Source organism: Natator depressus, chromosome 1 (genome assembly GCF_965152275.1).
Source record: "Natator depressus isolate rNatDep1 chromosome 1, rNatDep2.hap1, whole genome shotgun sequence".
NCBI lineage: Eukaryota > Metazoa > Chordata > Testudines > Cheloniidae > Natator > Natator depressus.
The window spans coordinates 176,259,433-176,273,971 of NC_134234.1; the positions used below are offsets into that span (position 1 = coordinate 176,259,433).

The window sequence follows — 14,539 nt, forward strand, 5'->3', positions numbered from 1 at the left end:
ATATTTATAAGAAGCACACAGGATCTTTATAGGGAAGAAAGCAGCACACCACAATTATTGAGAATACAACAGTTAGCATATGCTTTTCAATCACACACACACACACACCATGCACACGGTTCTGCCAGTTGATGATTATAGTTACCAGTCCAGAGTCTGAATCAATCTAGTGGCCAGCCAGATTGGTCACAGAGGGGAGCATGGCTCTGTCGGTCACGATCTGATGCTCCTGGAGTGTGGCAAGATGAACCCAAAGTCCCATGGCCAACCACCCTGTTCTTATAGACTTTTTTCTCTGTTGAAGTCTATGGATTTTGCTGTGTCAGTTTGTGACCGGTTACTGCTTAAGTGCTGTATCTTTTGTCCTTAACATTCCAAAAACACCTCTGAGAGGGTCATCCTGTCCTGCTTTTGATTTAATCAATTGTCTTTAGGGGTGCCAGCTTCTACCTCAGAGTCGTCAATCGCCCTTCCTCAATCATGGATGCGCGTTGATGGTTCTTTGGCATCAACAAATCTCGATAAGTGTCTTCGCTCCTCTTTTCTTGACCATCTGGTTAACAATGGCCTTCACACAAACAGTCTTTTTACAGAGACCTTTGAGAATACAAACAGAGTCAGTTTATTTTGAATCTCCTTAACACAGACACAATTCAAGATCCTGTCTTTTACTTACTAAACCTTAAAACAAAGAAATGTATATTTAACTAGCGTGCCTAATTTGTAATACATATAGGAAACCACAGTACACATTATAACTTATCCTAAAACAAAAGGGTGACCATAATCAGCCATAAGGATTGTTCTGGTCTGTCCCTGCCTTAATATCAGTGCAGACACTGGGAGTCTGTCAGATGCATTTCTACCAGTGTCCCAGAAGGTCATTCCTTTCTGCTATTCAAATGGGGTGGCTGGTAAAATGAAATCAAGACATACATTAATACCTCTATTCTTATAGTACAATTATAAAATCCTGTTCCTACAACCGCTTGCCCCAGCCCGAAGTCCCCCTCCTGCACCGCAAACCCCTCATCCCCAGTCCCATCCCAGAGCCCACACTCCCAGCCAGAGTCCGCACCCCCTCCCACACTCCAAACCCCTTGGCCCCAGCCTGGAGGCCTCTCCTGCACCCCAGAGCCTGCATACGCACCGGTGTCTTCAACCCCCCCCCCCCCCCCCCCCCGAACCGCAACCCTCTGCCTCAGCCTGGAGCCTTCTCCCACACCCGGAACCCCTCATTTCTGGCCCCACCTGGAGTCCGCACGCCCAGTCCAGAGCCCATCCCACCCCCCCTGCACTTCAACCCCTGCCCCAGCCAGTGAAAGTGAGTGAGGGTCGGGGAGAGTGAGCAAAACAGGGAGAAGGGACGGAGCCTCAGGGAACGGCAGGGAAGGGAGCGGGGCAGGAGTGTTCGGTTTCCTGCCATTAGAAAGTTGGTAACCCTACCTGTTGCCATACATGTCGAAACCACTCAGGCTGCTACACTCAGTCTTAACCACATATTTTGAGCCTTACTGAAAATAAGAAATTTCAATGGTCAAAACTAATTTGATTAGGCCAGGCAAGAGAATCTGGGATGAAATATTGCACTTTTAGAATATGTTCTTGGGCAGTTATTGTCTTTATTTGGTTCCCTTGCTGCATCATATGTAACCTCTCTGGAAATGGTGCTCCTGAAATACCACACTGAGTGTCTACACTGCTGGCCGGATCAACAGGCAGCGATCGATCCAGCGGGGGTAGATTTATCGTGGTTAGTATAGAAGCAATAAATCGACCACCAATCACTCTAGCATCAACTCTGGTACTCCAACTCAATAAGAAGCGCAAAGGGAATCGATGGGAGAGCGTCTCCCGTCGACACACTGCACTGTAGACACCCTGGTAAGTAGATCTAAGTATGTCGACTTCAGCTATGTTATTCACATAGCTGAAGTTACATAACTTAGATCGATTTCCCCCCACACACACACCTCCTACCGTGTAGGCCAGCCCTAAGAGGGTCTCACCCTGGATTACAGCAACAATGGTGGCAAAGGGTTAAATCTCTGTTTCCTAGATTACCTAGGGTCCAGGGTGGAGATAGAACTGGTGAGCAACACTACCAGAATTAGTCAGAAGCCAGAACTCAGAGACAAAGGGTTTGGTTTTACTTTCAGTTTTGGTTGTGTTGCAGCGTAGCAGGCAAAGAAATATCATAACCAGAGGGGACCTTTCTACCCTCCACATTCCTACCCAAGGGAAGACTGAGTCCTTTGGGGATTCCTGGGACTTTGAACAGCTTATCTCAGTAGAGGCAAGAAACCCAAGAGGCAGAGAGAGTCACAGTCAGGCTACCAAGAGCCAGCCTAACTGCACGCTGGAATCTAGAAATGAGAGCTGCAAGAACCATCTTACCATTCTTCCTGTGGATGTTTTGTAAGAACATCCCTGTAAATTTATTTTGATTTTTCGTTTTAAGTCAGCCACTGATGACAGTGTAGCACCATCCATCAAAGACTGAGCCTAAACTCACTATGTGCTTAGGCAGGTGCTGGGCAGGAACATAGTGTGATTATACTGACTGTACAGTTGGGAGGGGTAGAGTTAATGCACTGTTGTTTCATCTTTATTATCCTGATTCTTTTTTCCCTTGTTCCCTATCCTGAATTCCCCATATCCAATAAAGCCCCAGTTATTATTGTATTATTCCAGGAATTGGGATAGCTATTTTATTTTTGTGCTCTGACACTCCACTGTAACGGATTGTGTGTTAAATATTTTCCCAAGGAACAAGCCTTCTGTGTTCTCTGGTCTAGTAGGGGTTTCCCTTGGATGGAGGCATCAGGTGCCCTTTTAGGTGAACCCAGGACCCTGAAGAGAAAAAGGAGAAGGCTGCAGCCTGGCCTCAGGGCTAGGTTACAATATTTTCTTTTACTACCAGAAACCTATCTTATTTTAAACCAGTTTAAAATTGTTTATGCAACTTATACTTCCTCAAGTGGTGTGATCTTGTCAGATCTCTTAACTTGATCCAAGCTAGGTGGGTGCAAGGATGGGAGACCTCACTGCTGCCAGATGTGCCATCATTTGATTAAGACATAAAACTGAAATCTGGATTCGGGCTGTGCAAGAAGTTCACCTACAAATCTAAGCCAACTGGAAGTCAAGGCCATTTCAGGATTTAATGTAATCTATGAACAGCAGTCCAGGTCTACAAATAGTCACGGACTCTGATGCTCTGACACCGTGCTGGGACACCGATACCCCTCGTTATCCTCCAGAGGTTTCCCATTTTTATACACTGGAATTGCAGAGAGTAACATTTGGCCCACCAGCTATTTTAAACTATGATAACTGAAAAAAGGGGCTACATCATGGTAATTATTTATAACCCTGAGTAGGGGCAGTGTGGAGACCAGCAGGAGCTCTGGGACCAACTCAGTGTAGGCGAATGCAACTCAGTGTAGGAGAATGCAAAAGTTGCCTGAACTCACGGGTTGGTGTGAGGGGGGTAGGACAGTGGCTCCACTGCTTCCCCACCCCTTCAGGAACCTCAATTCACCTTGCACGTCCATCCACAGGGCATATGTGCAAAGACTCCTTCACCTATCTTCTCCCTTTGCATACCCATACAAGTCCAAGAAGAGCTTGTACCACTTTAAGAGCGATAGATCTATTTATAGATTTTAACACAAGGGACATCATTCCAGTGTTTTGGATGGCTGTTGCCTAGTAATGTGCTGCAGTGCCCAGAAATAATTTTGGTAGTACCAAACTTCCCTTGAACTGAATCATGAGTATTACACTTGTGTGTTCTGTTATTTTACATTTTCAATTAGAATGTTACTTGTAAAGTAACTGACCAGACCACGTCATCTTCACAATGTAAATTCTTATAAAAGTATCCACAACGTAAAACTGAAAGGAGGATTTTTGGACTTTAAAAATATTTTACAACATCCTTCATGTGCCTACACAAATATTCTACCCATTCTACTACAGATTATTTAATGTCTGCCACGCCATGAGTCAACAACCAGTTTGGCTGTATGTAAGCAGTGTCAGGGTGAGCTCCACCCTGACATCTGGTGGTGAGGTGTGGCAAGTTGTGGAAAAGAACTTCAGGGGCCGATCTCATTTGCATAGGCACACCCACCCCGCCTAGAATGAGGCCATAGCTGCCCAAATGGTCACTTTGGCTGCTGTGGGATCCCCAGTGTCTCTGTTATTGGGGCAGGAAGAATAAATTGTTATTACCCTGATTATGGGAACTGTGCTTGGAACTGTACTTGGCCTTTTGTTATGATGGAGGGACTCACCATCAACTAAGTGGCACTCGCTAGGCAAGGGTTCCAAAACTCTGTGAATGGAGAGAGGCTGGGGACAAGTATTAATACTTAGTGGCATGGGCCCCTTGGAAGGGCCTGACATGCTAATTGCACTTCCTCCTCTCTCCGCTGTGGAATATCAGAGCTAATTTTGATTTCATTAGGAGTCTAGTTACAGGCTGCTGAGCTCACTTTGGGCTAACAGTGCACCAGCACTGAGGCTCCCCTACTACAAGCTGAATTCACCAAAGAGCTGAAATCACTGAGCGTTGTGTTAAGTAGTGGGGGAGCCTGAAGATATATTGTGGAGCAGTTTGTGGGACGGCTGGAGTGCCTTGTGGACAGGCTGGTGGAGCAGTTCGTAGGACGGCGGGAGCTGTTGGTGGGACGCGGAGCAGTTCGTGGGACGACGGGAGCTGCTTGTGGGAGCGGAGCGGAGCGGAGCGAAGGCCTATGGAGCTGTGGGGCAGTCAGCTTCAGATCATGTAAGGTGCCTCTTACCCCCGTCCCGTCTCCACCCAGGTTGGGAGGTAAAGCTCCGCAGATAAACTTTTGAACTCTGGGGCTGCCCTGACCAGGGACAGAGACTTTTGGGTCACTGGACTTTTGGGACTTTGGGTGATTTGGGGTTGCTGGACTCAAGAACCAAAGGGAAAGGGGCATGTCCCAATTTGCTTGGGGTGGGGTTTTTTTGCTCATGGGTTGTGTTATGAATCCTGTTGGTGGTGTTTCCCCAACATAATGCCACATCATTTCTCTCTGTTATTAAAAGGCTTTTTGCTACACTCAGACTATGTGCTTGCGAGAGGGGAAGTATTGCCTCTTGGAGGCACCCAGCGGGGGTGGTATATATTTGTCCCAGGTCACTGGGTGGGGGCTCAAGCCAGTTTGCATTGTGTTATTGGAATGGATCCCCTAGATATTGAACCCAGCCCTTGTTGCTGCCAACTCTGACAGGCAGAAGGGTTACATGTATATACTGTAGTTATATTATCACATGTATCAATATTTGATAAATATGAACTCCAGTTTAATTTATGAGAGGATAGAAGAGTGCAAGACCTTGGTATAAATGATACATGAATGACCAAGGTCAAAAACCATAATAGACTTTTGTGTTTAGAGCTTAAATAATAACTCATAATCAGTACAGATAGGGGAGAAAATGGAGGTCAAATGCTGGTAGAAGGATTGAAACAATAAGTGAAGGTGTTGATTCAAACTGACAAAGAGTAAATATTATTTCAGTGAATGGTACATATTCCAGACTTTTAATTTTTTGTCAGATACAGTAAAAATCTCTCTCTCACACACACAGTTTGAGAGTGCATCCACTCACCATTGCAATGAGGCTTTCATCATCTTTAGCCTGAATTCTCTTCTACCCAAACAAAATAAAAGCTTAGTTATTTTCGAAATAATTAAAAATAGCTTCTGTCTACTGTGTGAACTTTGATTAATAAGTCTTTTGTTGAAAGGCATTTTTAGTAAGAGGGAACTCAAGGGAATCTTCTCCTGTGAACTTTGTTTAATGTTGTAAAATGGTATATATTTCAGAATTCAATTATGCACATGAAAGAAGAGAAGAGTCTCTTGCCAAAGAAAATGGCACTGAGTGCACTTGCTGGAATTCTTTATCATTTGTTTACTTAAAATACATGCTGAGGGTATTGAATGTGCAGCACATAAAAAGGTTTTCTAAGTGAGGAACTTGTGTTCATACCCATATGGATATTTGATGTGTGCGATCCATTGCACAGGGCAAGATCTCAGGAAATGGGGAGACCCTCAAACAAAGCAGCCATGCAACATACATGCACAAGAAAGGAAAACAAGGTGTTCATTCAGGGGAAAGAAAAAGTATCCTAAATCATGTAACACTGACAAAGTCCACTCTGGAGTCAGCAAGATTGCAAGAAAAAATCCAAAAATTAGATATTCTGTCCTGTAGCAATAGACATCAATTAACTCCAGAATAGCTGATCAGCAACATTAATAAGCTTCACCAAAAAGTGAAAGCTGGGCATGTGACTGAGCGAAGGAGGCTGAAGAACCCCCATGAGGCTGCGAGAGCCCTCCTGTTTGACAGGCTCTCCCCCTCACGTGTGACACTGCTGATCATTCCTGGTGACTGATATAGTTTCTTAGGGCCAGACTTTCAAAGATATTCTGGCAACTAATGATGCAAATGTGAAATTTTCAAAGATACCAATACACATTTGAAAATCCCACGTGACACTTGTTTGCATCTTTAGTTGCTAAATACATTTGAAAACCTGACCCTTAATTCTTCTATGCAAGGGTATCACAAGTCAGTACCAATTACCCCTTATTCTGTGTTTAATTGCTCTTTGATTTAAAAAAAAGGTATATTTGAAAACCTTCCCTCTACCCAAAGCAGAAACTAAAGTTTCTAAAGTATTGAGCCCAATTCTCTGTAGCCTTACACCTGTGCAAGAGTAAGCAAAGTGTGTGTGAAATGATACCAACTCAGCATGGCAGCATTTTATACACCCTTTGAACTGGTAAAAGACCCCCATCCTGCAACTAGTTTCATGTGGGTAGAAATCTGTATTTGCCTCAATCACCTCAAGGTTTATGGGGCATTTGCAGCTTTAGTAATCCTTTTGTGTGGCGCCAGTTGCAGGATTAATGCCTGAATATCTACAGAAGGCAAAAGGCAATGAAGAATCACGCCCATATTCTGCAGTATGTCCACCACACTGACCGTTTTAGTGCTGTAGTCTGTTCCCTCTTGCTTCCATTTTTTCCCCTTTCTCTGTCCCACCTTGGTCTCCTCTCTCCTGTTGTTTCTGTTCATACTGCTGTTCCCAACCCCTGGTCCTATCTTCCTGCCAACTTAGTTATCAGGTTATATTTCTTTAAGACATCTTTGCAGTCAGGAAGGCTTGAAATTAAAATTTAAACTAAATTCTGTAATACAATACAAATATATTTTTTAAAATCAATCAATTTCTTGGACACACAGGGTGGTAAAAATGCCTGAGGTTTGTTAATAATACAGATTCCACTGTTCCTATCACAAGTGGAGCTGCATCAGTGATTAATTATGGGTTAAAAGTTTGTTGGTGTAGATTCATCCACACAGACTATGCAAAATGAGAAACTAGAGACAAACACTTTGAAAAATGACTCCTATCCAAGTATGCAAATGAGAGCACTGGTCATGCAGATGAGAGAAAAGACTAATGTACAGTGATATCTTGGGGAGGGAATATACAGGGAAACCATTTTTTTTTTGTACCTACAGTCTAGAGGACAGAATGAGACCCCCGTCAACAAGTGACTATCTCAATACTTTGGTCATTTTCCCACAGGCTTATCAAGAATGATTTTTTAAATGCTGAACAGTATTTCGTGTTACCACATGTTAACCTGAAGACTGTTCATTTTTTCATTCTGTGGTCCACATTTCGTGTGCGTGTGTGTGTGTGTGTGTGAGAGCGAGAGCCTCTAATACCTCATTTCTCAGTCCTTAATATGTTTCTCCTGCAGATTGCCAGGAATGTCTCTGCAGACCATGAACCAAAGTTTGAATATGAACAACTTTTCACGTTATACCAATAAAAAGTACCTGTCCGAGATTCTAGCCACCCTGAACACAAATAAAAGTGTGATTCACCACTGGGTAGGGAGTCAGCTGCACAAAGCCTGTGAACCACATACATCTTATGTAAACCCTCAAAATAGACCTTAATTTCCGAAACTTAGTGAATAGCTCTTGTGCTAGCCCTCTGCATAGAGGTGAATTTCACCCATAACAAATTAAAAACAGCAGATTTTCTCTGTCCCAAAACATAAAGGGTGCAATCCACAAAGGTACTTAGGTGCCTCAGTACAATTTTTAGGCCTCACTGAGATCCACAAATTTCCTCCTCAGCTGGTGCCTAACCCTCTAGGCACCGTAACTTGCTCGGTGCCTACATTTTTGAAGTAAGAGTTTCCAAGGTGCTTAAGTTTGTGCCTCTGGGCACGTGCACTGCAGCCTACCTTTGGGCGTCCACACACCTATAGCCTGCCTACACCCCCGAGCAATTCAAAAACCAGGGGAAGATAGGCATTCACCCCCCTAAGTCATGTGTGGGGGCCTGATCTGGTGAATACCCTAACCACTAGACTACAGAGTCATTCTACCACTCACTGGCCCACCTTAATTATTCAAGTAAAGCGGAACACCTTCACTAGGAAAAATGGAGGGAACATCACATCAGAATATCTCATAGCTCAGTCACTAGGATACTCCCCTAAGAGGTGGCAGATTCCTGTTCAAATCCCTTTGCCCTCTGTGGAGGAGGGGGTAACTTGAACTAGGGTCTCTCACATACACTAGGCTAAAGATTATAAAGGAGTTAGTCCACCTCCCTGTTTTGTTTCAGGCCTTCACACAACGTAGCCACCTCCCTGCAGCCTGGACTTAGCGTGCTGGCTTTCTGGATCGCATTCTCTCTCTCCATACATCCAATAGGAGCCTAGGCACTTTCCCCAGGTTTTGTGAATCAGAATGATACTCCTATGAATTTTTGTGGGCCTAAACGTTAGGCTTTGCAAAGCCTAAGTCCCTTTGTGGCTCTGAGCCAAAATAAACGGAGAGGAAAAAACATAATTCCACATCTAACCTCCAACTTTTGCCCTTATCAAGGCCTCTTTCCCTCAAATCTTGGTTAAACAGCTGAGCCTTGGAGCATGCCCGGTCACCAGATTCCAGTACTAAATCAATCCTACTTAACTTCAGTGACTTCAAAAGTTTCCACTGCCCATCAGTGTGCTATATTCTAACCAGTCATAGATTCTCTCTGAAGAAAATAGAAGAATTAACTGACTGTGTATTATTTATTTATTTAGACTTCTTTTTTAAAAAAAATCACAAAGCACTCACCCCATGTTCTGGGCACTTTGGCATAATTTAAAGTTTGCAACAACATATATTAAAATTGGCATAATGGAATCTCCATTCTATTATAATAATAATGTCCATTGCAAACAACAACAAACCACAACAAGAGACATTTCAACTCTTAATCCACACCCTCCTCAAAAGACACACGGAAAAAATGAGACATGCATCTGGAAAGTTAATACTCCTGCCTTTGGGGTAAAAAGAGGGGATGTGAGTTCCAAAGCCTAGCAGCCTTCAGAGTGTGTCCTGTCAGCAGTCCCCCTTATTTAACACCAGCAGACTTTCTTCACTGATCTCAACCATGGCAGTAGGACATGGAGAGAGAGGTGATCGCTCGGGTAACCAGGTGCCAAATCACTTGGAAAGGTTAGAAACAAAACCCTGAATTCTATCTGGAAATTCGCAGGCAGCTTGTGAATTTCAAGGATTACTAGTATTATATATCCACCATGAGGCTGCGAGAGCCCTCCTGCTTGACAGGCTCTCCCCCTCACGTGTGACACTGCCACAACGTGACCATCACTGCTGCTGAAACTGAAGTTCTCTTGGTTTCAAAAATAGGTGAGGAGCTCTGGAATTGGGAACTGTTGACTTCTAGGACACATGGCACAGCCCATCTATTTTCAGAGACTAAGGAAGGAGCCAAGGAGGACAATGACGGCTGGTGAAGAAATTCGCAGCAGAGGTTGTTTTCCTAGAGAGAGAGATCAGATTAGTTATTTTTTCTAATATGAGGGAAATTAGGTTACTGGATTTATTTTTATGGATCATACTGTACTATGTTTCTTAAAGTTTCCCAAACACACATGACTGGAGCTCATTTATTTGAAGTTTTCATGTGCTTTTTGAATAAATCACATTAGTTCATTAATTTCAAGCTGCACCAACTTCAGCTCCCAGCTGTCTCAAGATGTAGAACTATGAAGAACATATTAAAATAGTTGCCTATCCTCGAGGAGGCAAACGCACAGATGAGTGTACCAAGGTCACATTCAACTTGCCAGGTGAGTAGATTAGAGTGCTCTCGGACGTATCTGCCACCTAGCCACAAACAGCAGCCTGCGGTTCAAAAAGATCCCTGTGTTGGAACCTGTATTATAAATGGTGGATATGATCCCTCAAGTCAAGGAATGTTGTTCTGCAGACTACATACATAGTAAAACAAAGTTCACTGGATGCAGCTCCAACCTGGGCACAACATCCTCTGAAATGACACTCCCCCAGGTGACTAAGGATTTTGGGCCTTACTAATCAGGGAATGTTGTGACGCTCACTTAGGCCTTGTCTATACTACTGGGGTAAGTCAACCTAAGTTATGCCACTCCAGCATTGTGAATAATGTAATTGGAGGCAATGTAGCTTAGGTCGAATTACTGCGGTGTCTACACTGTGCTGCATCGACCGCAGATGCTCTCTGGTCAACTTACCTTAATCTTCTCGGGGAGCTGGAGTACCGGAGTTGAATGGAGAGCACTCTGCTGTCAATTGGGCAGGTCATCACTAGACCTGCTAAATCGACACCTGCGTTGATTGCAGCAGCGTCGATCACCCCAATAGTGAAGAGCAGCCATTAGTGAATGGCTTTTTTTTTGGACCAGGAAACCAGAATCTCAGAGAGGGTTTTGCTTGTTTTCAATTAGATGAAAGGGTTAAATTATTTAATTATCCGTCTTTGGTGAATTTCTGTGCAAATATTTTCATCAGGCTAACCAGGCCTACACTACAATATGTTTTCCACAACTCTACAACTGCCTTAAAATGTACTGACTTGGGGCCTGATCCAAAGCCACAGAGGTCAGTCGGGGGGGGGGGGGGTCTTTTCATTTACTTAAGTTGGTTTTGGATCAGGCATTTACAGACCCTTATTCACACATGCAAAATGTTAGATTTGGATGCTAAGTTTTTCAATAGAAGTTTAGTTGGTGGACAGTAATTTTATATCTCATCACAAGTTGTATGCCTGTAATTTTATGCTAAAAATCTAGTTACACTGGAAAATCATTCAAGCTTCAATTCCATGGTTTATCAAGGTTTCAAAAGTCACCTGTTAAAACTGAAGGTGCAAACTCTTACTCATACAAGGAATCCCTGGTAATTACTTGTATAACAATTTGTATGATTTTTCCACAAAATAATAAGCACTGATCTTTATGGGATCAAGCCAATGCCCACTGAAGTCAAGGGCAGTCCGCTCATGGATACCAGATCAAGTTCTGAAAGTCCAGTCTTTCAGCTGCTGCTCCTTTTTGCAATCGATGCAGAAGATGTCGATTTAGCAGGTCACTACTGCCTGGGCTGCTTCAGGGGTTCCACTACCTGATCCAGCTGTAGTGATTTCCAGGTCGGGGCTTGAGCTGGCATTAGTTTTGTCTTTTTAGAAAGAACTCCTAGAAAATTGAAGCTGAACACACTGCAATTAAAAACTGGTGGCTGGCCCCTGTCAGCTGACTCAGGCTCGAGCTGTGGGACTATAAAATTGTGGTGTAGACATACAGGCTCTGGGACCCCATGGGCTCTGGGACATGATAGTTTTACAGCCCCTCAGCCTGAGCCCAGCGAGTGCAAGTCAGCTGACATTGGCCACTGACATAGTGCCATCCCTGTTGGATCATATTAAAGAAGTTCTGTATTAAAATCACAAATGAGTTTGATTCCCCATAGTTTAAATTCCAGGGTATTACTAATTAAGAGGTCTCTTGGGTTTTGGTACTGTTTCTCTCCCTCTATGTGTGAAACTTGCAAGCTGCTAATTGTGTTAGTACATTCTAAGACAGAATCTGTTCTCAAAGCAATTCACAGAGACTCAAAGCAATACTCTAACAACAGAAACAGCACCCAGAGACTCCCCGCCCTTTTGTTGTATTAACAATTGTGATTAAAATAGAGATAGAGGATGTATGTGGACGGATGCTTGGTGTGGATAAGAACTGAATGATCAGGGAGGTGCCAGCCTAAGAATCCAGTGTCCATCGGCTGAAGAAGGCGTCAAGTGGAAATAACCAGAGGACCCCGGAGGGCAGACTGGAATCCACCCAACAGCCTCAAGAATGGGAGAACCAAAGAACAAGATAACATCTAGCAGCACGGAGCCGTCAGGAATGTGCTATCTGCTGATTGATTCAGCAACAGCATGATGAAGCAATTCCCATAGACTGGCATAGGAAGAAATTCCTATAAAAATAGACTCTAAAAAAGTGAGAACTTTGGGGTCTGATTCTGCAAACCAACTTCCAGGAGCATCAGATGAGCATCTGACAAGGCCCTGCTCCCTCCTCATGTCCAGGCCACCTGGCCAGTGGCTTGGCATGAGCAACTCTAAGGCTGGTAACTATGATGACAACCTTGCAGAACCTCTGTGTGTGTGTGTGTGTGTGTGTGTGTGTGTGTGAATGTGTGAATAAATATGAGATTGAATGGAATGTTATAGCTATAACTAACTGCTTACTATGATAACAACCTTGCAGAACCTGTGTGTGTGTGTGTGTGTGTGTTTGTATGAATGAATGAGTGAATAAAGATGAGATTGAATGGAATGTTACAGCTGTAACTAACTGCTTACTATGATTCTTTCTGTATTCACAATAAATGTGGTATTTTGCCTTTTTCCCTTTAATAAGATCCTGCTGGTTTTTAATTTATTGGTACAACATTTTGGTGGAGAATTGCGAAAGGGGGAATATTGGTAAAAAACCTCAGTTATTGTAAATATTGGTGTGCACACCGCCAGCTCTAGTGAGCTAGGCATTTCTATTAGGTTAACCAGACCTGCTGGCCTCCGAGAAGGTAGCAGGGGACCTGCTGGCCTCCGAGAAGGTAGCAGGAAAAACAGATTAAACCAGACCTGCTGGCCTCCGAGAAGGTAGCAGGGGACCTGCTGGCCTCCGAGAAGGTAGCAGGAAAAACAGATTAAACCAGACCTGCTGGCCTCCGAGAAGGTAGCAGGGGACCTGCTGGCCTCCGAGAAGGTAGCAGGGAAGAACAGATTAAACTAGACCTGCTGGCCTCCGAGAAGGTAGCAGGGAAAACAGATTAAACCAGACCTGCTGGCCTCCGAGAAGGTAGCAGGGGACCTGCTGGCCTCCGAGAAGGTAGCAGGGAAGAACAGGTTAACCGGACCGGCTGGCCTCCGAGAAGGTAGCAGGGAGAAATAGGTTAACCAGACCTGCTGGCCTCCGGGAAGGTAGCAGGGGACCTGCTGGCCTCCGGGAAGGTAGCAGGGGAAAAACGCATAGATTAAGCTATGATTTCAGAATCTAGGCTGTGTCACTTGCTAAGTAATACCAGCAGTGACAAAGAGATTGAAATATCCATGTTAAGATGTTTAAAAGAAAACAGGGTAAGCCAGTACCAGAGGGAGGAATGGAGTCAGAAGGAACTCCAACCTCACCTTTTGTTAAAGAAATTACACCTTTTAAACAAAACCTTCAAAAATTTGGGCACAGTCCTTGGACTAAACAAGCCCTAGCTGATCTCTGCACTATTTCGGACCTAGAGGATAGATTGGCTCAGTATATCCTCATATACAAACCTTCTAGTGCTGCCAAAAGAGATGCAGCAGCAATTTGGTTGTTGTGGGAGGCATGTAAGGATTCTTCCCTCCGCTTGTCTTCATGTAAAGAGGAAAAGGCACAAACGGAAAAGGGAGCAGACAATTGGAAGGTGCTGGCTACAAATACCCAAAGCCAGCTGAAAATAGTGAAAGAGGCACTCCAGGAATACAAAAAGAGTGAAAAAGATAATTCTGCAGAGGCTGGAGGGAGGCAGGTAAAGGGGGAGAAGGTCCTATGTATGGCACCCCCAGGCATAATTACAAAGAGAAAGAGTAAAAAAAAAAAAGTTAACTCTGCAGAGGCTGGAGGGAATTAAGCAGCTAAACTTTGTGAAAATGTTAAAAAGGAAAAAAAAAAAAGTGTTAGAGAAAGAGCATTCTTGGTTTCTTTGCAGCCATTCTGAGGGAAAAATGGGCCCTTTTCCAGAGGAATGTCTGTAAATTAGCCAGGCAAAAGAAACTGATTAAAATCATTTGACTGGACAATTTAGTCAAATTTGCTAAAAGAACATAAGGGGGTTCTATTGGAACTTAACTGCCTCAAATGTATAAAGGGAATGTAAGATGTAAAAAAAACAGAGCAACGTGGAAGGGATGTTAAAGAAAAGAAAATGTGTATGTATCTATCTGTGTGTGTGTAAATATGTAAAGTTCTAAGGACCAGTTGGTTTTGTTTTTGTTTTAAATAATGCCACTAAAAATCCATTTGACTCTTTAATTCAAAGTTGCAAAACTGACAGACCTTTTTGCTAGACACAGGTA

The 14,539-nt window shown here is 43.6% G+C and overlaps 1 long non-coding RNA gene across 1 annotated transcript in view; it reads right to left on the minus strand.

The window, feature by feature from the left end:
- Positions 1-533: 533 nt before the first annotated feature.
- LOC141998696 (uncharacterized) overlaps positions 534-14,539 on the minus strand; it is a 62,258-nt gene continuing 48,252 nt past the window's right edge. The window contains exon 4 of the long non-coding RNA XR_012641897.1: positions 534-597. This is a non-coding gene — a long non-coding RNA (uncharacterized LOC141998696). The remainder of the gene's footprint in view (positions 598-14,539) is intronic.